Genomic DNA, 6,411 nt, shown 5'->3' with positions numbered 1-6,411 from the left:
CTTTATTGCTTTCCTTTATCTTTAAGTCATTTATAATTCTGCTCTTTAGAATTCTGCACTCAACAATTCTTCTTGATTAGCTTGACTAAATCACCCAGTAACTAAAGTTGTTCAATCAATCAATCTCTATGGGATTCGACCTTACTCATTGTTATTACTTGACAAAAAGTGGTATACTTGCCAAAGACGGGTTTATTATAGTGATATAGTGAATTTTTGGTCATCGAGTTTATGGCGCCGTTGTTGGGGATTGATTTTGAATTGACAATGATTAAGTTGATGGGTTTTTAGATTAAGCATTTTTATTTACTTTGTTAATCATTTTAATTCCAATGCTTTATTTTCGTTATTTCTCTTAAGCATTTGAATTCTCATTTGTTCATTGTATATATAACCACTATAACAAGAAGCACATTAACTGCTTGACACTTTGCATCAACCAAACTTGACTTACCCACCCTGCTTCCAAGAGGGTGTTCATCCTTGTTTTAGATTGTGTTTTGTGTTGTGTATGATAGGGAGGAGAGGAGTTATGACCTCTTACGATTCTGAACCTAAGAAGACATTTTTAAGATTGAAAAGAGAGGCAGTGGCAAGAGGCAAAAGGGTGGTTGATGATTAAGAAGAAGAAGAGACTCCAACCCAAAACATGGAAGGTGAAGCACATAATCATCAAGATGAAGTAGTGGGCAACCATGCTCCCCCACAAGCAAGGAGAGTTCTAGTCTTTTATATCAATCCCAATCCTGGGAATTGTGAAAGTAGTATCTTGAAACCTACCATACATGCCAACAATTTTGAGCACAAACCGCAGCTAATTACTCTTGTTCAGAATAACTATTCATTCGGAGAAAATGCTTAAGAAGATCCAAATAAACATCTAACCACATTCTTGAGAATCTGTGACACGGTGAAGGCTAATGATGTTCACCCTGACACCTATAGATTGCTTTTGTTTTCCTTTTCTCTTAGGGATAAAGCATCTAAGTGGCTGGACTCCTTTCTCAAGGAGAGTTTAACAACTTGGGAAGAGGTGGTGAATAAGTTCTTGGAAAAATTATACCCTCCCCAAAGAGTTATCAAGTTGAGAATTGAGGTACAAACATTTAGACAACAAGATGGGGAGACTATCTATGAAGCATGGGAGAGCTACAAAGAGTTGACAAGAAGGTGCCCTCCGGACATGTTCAATGAGTGGGTACAGCTACATATTTTCTATGACAGATTGTCTCAAGAGTTAAAGAAGGCCTTAGATCACTCTTTAGGAGGCTCTCTCAACAACAAGAAGATAATTGAAGAGGCCATATACATCATAAAAACTGTGGTTAATAATGAGTATTTCTATGCCTCCGATAGGAACCCAAGAAAGGGAGTAATGGAGCTAAACCACATGGATGCTCTACTATCTCAAAACAAGATGATCATAGCTCAACTAGTAGCTCTAACCAAGCAAATAGAGAAGAATCAAGTTTCAGCCATCAATGCTCAAGAACCTATGCAAGAAGGAGATAATCCAGAAGTTGAATGTGAATGAGAGCAAGCCAACTATGTGAACAATTCATCTAGACAACCATATGATCCCAATGCTAAAACTTACAATCCAGGTTGGAAGAACCACCCAAATTTTGGGTAGGGAAACCAACAAAACCATACCCAATACCACAAACCATACCACTCTAACTAGTACAGCAACCCCAGTTATCAATCTAACAATCATAGATCCTACCACAATTCACATAATACCCCCTACCACTCCAACCAACAATCACACAACAACCATTCTCATAATGTATCATCCTTAACCCCACAATCATGTGATGACAGTGGCAATTTTATAAGATTAGAAGCCATGATGGCACAGTTAGCAGGGGATATTGCTACTATTGCAGAGAGACAAGTTCAAGCTAAAAAAAAGATAGATGCAATCCAAGAGGAGGCCAGATCCAATATAAAGAACCAAGGGGCAGCAATCACAAATCTGGAAGCACAATTTGGATACTTATCCAAGCAGATACCAATATCCACAAATGCATTCCCAAGTTATACCATGACCTGTGCGTACGCACAAGAACCACACAACTGCATGTACGTACGTACAAACCCCTGTGCATACGCACAAGAAGAAAATCAGCATGTGTGCGTACGCACAGATCCCAGCGCATGACTCATTTACTGCAAATCGCTGGGGGAAAATTTTGGGCCTCCAGAGCCCAATTTTGGACCTTCTGAGACTGATTGAGTGCTATATCAAAGAGGCCCTGTTTCCATGTAAAAGGGGGGAGCAATTAGGGTTAGTTTGGCATCATGTAAGTCATTTTCTAAAGAGAAAAGCTCCCCCTTCTCTCTAGAATTAGGGTTCTTTAGTTTAATTTCTTGTAATTTCTAATTTTAATTCTTGTTTTCATTTACTTTTCTTTGTCATTTATTGTTATTGGGTCTTTCTTCTTCTTCATTTCTCTTGTTATTTCCTTTATTTGCCATTCTTATGTTATGAACACTTTGTTAATTTTACTTTCAATTAATGCAATTTATGTTTTATGTTCATTTATTGCTTTCTTTAGTTGTTATTATGATTTTCTGGCTTTTGGTAGTTAGAATTTATTTTTAATGTAATTTAATATTATTTTATTTTCATGCACACCAAGTGTTTGATAAAATACTTGGCTTAGTTTCTACTTAGTTTTTCTCCACTCTTGACTTGAAATTGTTGACTTTGGTGATTCTTGAGTCATTGATGTCCATTCTTGTTTGATACATTAGAGTAGTTAGTTGATTTGGTCTCCCTTGACTCTATGTGACCCTTAGTGTTGACATAGGACTAAGGGATTGAAATCAACTATGCCTATTTGACTTATTCTCGATGTAGGGTTGACTAAGTAGAATTAACTCTTCATAATCATCATGTGTTTGTGGTCAATGGCTAAGATAGGTAACCTTAGCCCTCAATCCTTGCGAAGAGGTTTCTTACATTTTAATTTTCCTTGCTTTGACTTCTATTGCTTTGACTTTTATTGCTTTGATATTAAATTTCTTACATGTTTAGTTTTTCCACTCTTGATTGAGAAGTTGGGTGTTTGGGTAGAATTGAGTTGTGGCTGTCCATTTCGCATTATGTGAGAATTGTTACTTGGTTTGGTTTCCCTTGACTCTAAGTGACCCACTATTGTTGACTTAGGACTTAGGGATTAGAATCAATTATGCCCTTTTGACTAATTCTCAAGTAGGATTGACTAATTGGAATTAATTCCACACAATTGCCATGTTTGTGGTCCATAACTAAGATAGAAATCCTAAATTCTTCAATTCTCACCAAGAGTCCCTTTTAGTACTTAATTTACATTTTCATTGCCTTTACTTGCTTTGACTTTAATTTCTTGCATGATCATTTACTTTCTTGCCATTCACATTACTTGCTCTCTCTTGCATTCCAATTCTCGCTTTCCTCCCAGAGCCAATAATATGACACTCAATTGGAATTCCTAGGAAAGATGACCCGAGGTTGAATTACTCTCGATCTCGGTTATTATAATTTGAATTTAAAACATTTGATTTGGGAATTAATTGTTGGTCTAGACTATACTTTCAACGATGGAATTCTATTTTGTGAAAATCTAGATCGACGATAAATTCCTCAACATCAAATTTGGCGCCGTTGCTGGGGAGTTGCAATGGTGTTGTTTTTGGCTATTGTTAATATGTGAATATGTGAATAGTTTGTCTTTGGTTTATTGTGCATATGTTACTTGCTTATTTTTGGTTGATTGTGAATATGTTAACATGTGAATATCTTGCTTTTTTTTTGCTATTGTGAATATGTTAATATTGTGAATATATTTTTCTTGGTTGCTTTTTGTTTTCTTATTGTGAGCTCATGGCTTGAGGGACACTCCATCCAAGCTTGGTGCAATCAATGGAGAGTCTGGAGACCCAAACATTGTTAAAATTTCTCAATAAAGTCCAACTTAAGGACTCTAAATAGAAGTGCTAGGTGAGAGACACCCCACCATGGTAACACCTTCCTAACCCTCTCTTTGTACATAGTTTCAATTTATTGCATTTTGTCTCTTGTAAATAGCTTAGGTTTAGTTTAACTTCAAGATTAATTGATTAGATTTTAGTTTAGATCATGTGTTTGTGATGAATAATATGTTTTAGGGCAAAAAAGCTATTTTGGATTTCAAGTTTGGTACCTTAGAGCACTAAAAAAATTTTGAGAAAAATAGAGCATGTACGTGTGCACACACCTGTGCGTAAGCACAAAACCCCAGTTTTTGAGTTATGTGCACACGCACACCAGCTTATGGACCTTCTGTTTGGAGTGCTCGCGCACTTTGGAGCGCATGCACGGACCTGTGTGCGTACGCACACATGTCGAGATAGCTGGCAATTTTGACGTTTCATTGTTCTTAAAAAAAGTGTTCCGTGCGTGTGTGCGCACAAGCTGGTGCGTATGCACACCTCTTAATCCCCTCTCTGTTCGGAGTGCTCGCACACACTTGTGCTTCTGCTCACCCTCCATTTCTTTACCTTCTGTGCGCGCGCACACCCTTGTGCGTGCGTACACTACACAATACCTATCCTACCTGGAGCGTTCGCACACTCTGTGCGGACGCACGCCTTACCCGCTTCACTTAGTGTGCATACGCACGCACGCCCCTATTTTCTCACCATTACACTTCTCTTCTTCTCTCCTCTCTACTTCTCTTCTTCTTCCTTCCACCCCTCTCTTCTCTTGCTTTTGCCTTCTTTTCTACTTATTTTACTTCTTGAGGGTTATGTTGAGGATGTGACTCATAGGCATACTGTGGTGGTTCTTGAAAGTCAAAAGGGGATTTACCATAGCCATTGGATTGGTATGCATCATAAAATGGCTCTTGCTCATAGTGCATTAGTGGGATTGTTGCCAAGAGGATTGGTCATATGCATATGGCTCCTCCAACCTTTGATTGTCCCATCCTTGATGCATGTCTTCATTGTAATCTCCACTTCCTACAACATAATTATAACCAAACTCATAGCCAAAGTGAGAATTCATGATAGCAAGAGAAAATAAAATCAAAAGTTAACAAGAAATAAGGAAAACAAACTAGTAAGACTAGCAACAATCAACAAGGAAGCATATTCACAATATTCACATATATACAATAACCAATAACATAACACCATTGCAATTTCTTGGCAACGGCGCCATTTTGTTGATTGGATTTTTTTATGGTAAAGAATTTCACAATTAAATTCTCGTTGCAAGTATAGTTTCTAAACCAACTAAAATCCTTTCATACAAAAATTTGGTTGTCACAAATAACAAACCCCTACAAATAATAACCAGGTCGTTCTCCGTAGAAATTGCAATAAAGTGTTCTTGCTATTGGTTATGAAGTATGTTTGGGATTTTTGAGATAAGAAACAAGAAAAGCAAATTGCAAATGAAATAAACTAGCAAGTAAGACAGCTCTTGGCAAGGTATGAGAACTAGAAGTCCTATCCTAGTTATCCTTATCAATTGTGATGAGAATTGTTCATTGCTCTCACTTAGTTAACCTCTAACCATGGAAGCAAGTCAAGTGGATGAATTAACTTGAGTTCACAAGTCCTAGCCAAATCCCAAGGGAAAGACTAGCTTTAGTGTCATTCAAATCAATTAGCAAGTTCCAGTTATCAATTAACAAAAGAATTAGATAACTCAAGAGTCACTAATTACTCAACCAAGGCCAAGAGGAACAAAATCTAACTCATAACTAGAAGAAGCATTTCATCAAACAGATAAAAGGCAATAAAGGTAAACAACATGAATTGCAAGAATTAAAGAAAGATCTAACTATAATGGCAAGAGATCCATAATAGAAAATCAAATCAAACATGAAAAGACATGGAGATCATAAATTGCATTGAAAGAGAAATAGAGATCTACATGAGAATTCATAAAGCAAAAGGAAAATTGAAGCAAAAGAAGAAGTAGATCTAGATCTAAGAGATTAACCTAAACCTAATCCTAATTCTAGAGAGAAGATAGAGCTTCTCTTTCTAGAAACTAACTCTAACTACTTCTCTAACTAAATTTTGTTCTAATGTGTGAAGTGATTCTAATGTGTTGACTTCACCTTGAATTCTACCTTAAATAGCCTCAGAAATGAGCTAGATCTGGGCCTGGAAAGCCCAGAATTTGCCCCCAGCGTTTTGTCTTTAAGTGAGTCACGTGCGAGCATCGACGCGTATGTGCCATGTACACGTACGCATTTATTGGTATTTTGCTTCCACGCGTACGCGCCATGTACGCGTACGCGTCGCCATGCGACTCTACAATCCACGCGTGCGGGTCTGTCGCGCGTTCACATCGATCTCAGTATCCTAAATCCTTGTTTCTTCATGAGTTCTCCACTTGCATGCTTTTCCTCTTCATCCCTTTGATCC

At 37.5% G+C, this 6,411-nt stretch overlaps 1 non-coding gene across 1 annotated transcript; it reads right to left on the bottom strand.

Moving 5' to 3' along the window:
• Positions 1-1,081: 1,081 nt before the first annotated feature.
• On the bottom strand, positions 1,082-1,185 carry LOC127745339 (small nucleolar RNA R71). The gene has a single exon (XR_008006536.1). It is a non-coding gene; the product is annotated as a small nucleolar RNA R71 (small nucleolar RNA).
• Positions 1,186-6,411: the final 5,226 nt, after the last annotated feature.

The sequence above is a fragment of the Arachis duranensis genome, chromosome 2, assembly GCF_000817695.3.
Source record: "Arachis duranensis cultivar V14167 chromosome 2, aradu.V14167.gnm2.J7QH, whole genome shotgun sequence".
Lineage (NCBI taxonomy): Eukaryota > Viridiplantae > Streptophyta > Magnoliopsida > Fabales > Fabaceae > Arachis > Arachis duranensis.
Note: the sequence above shows the minus strand (reverse complement) of the source record. Positions and strands in the feature narration are given on the sequence as shown.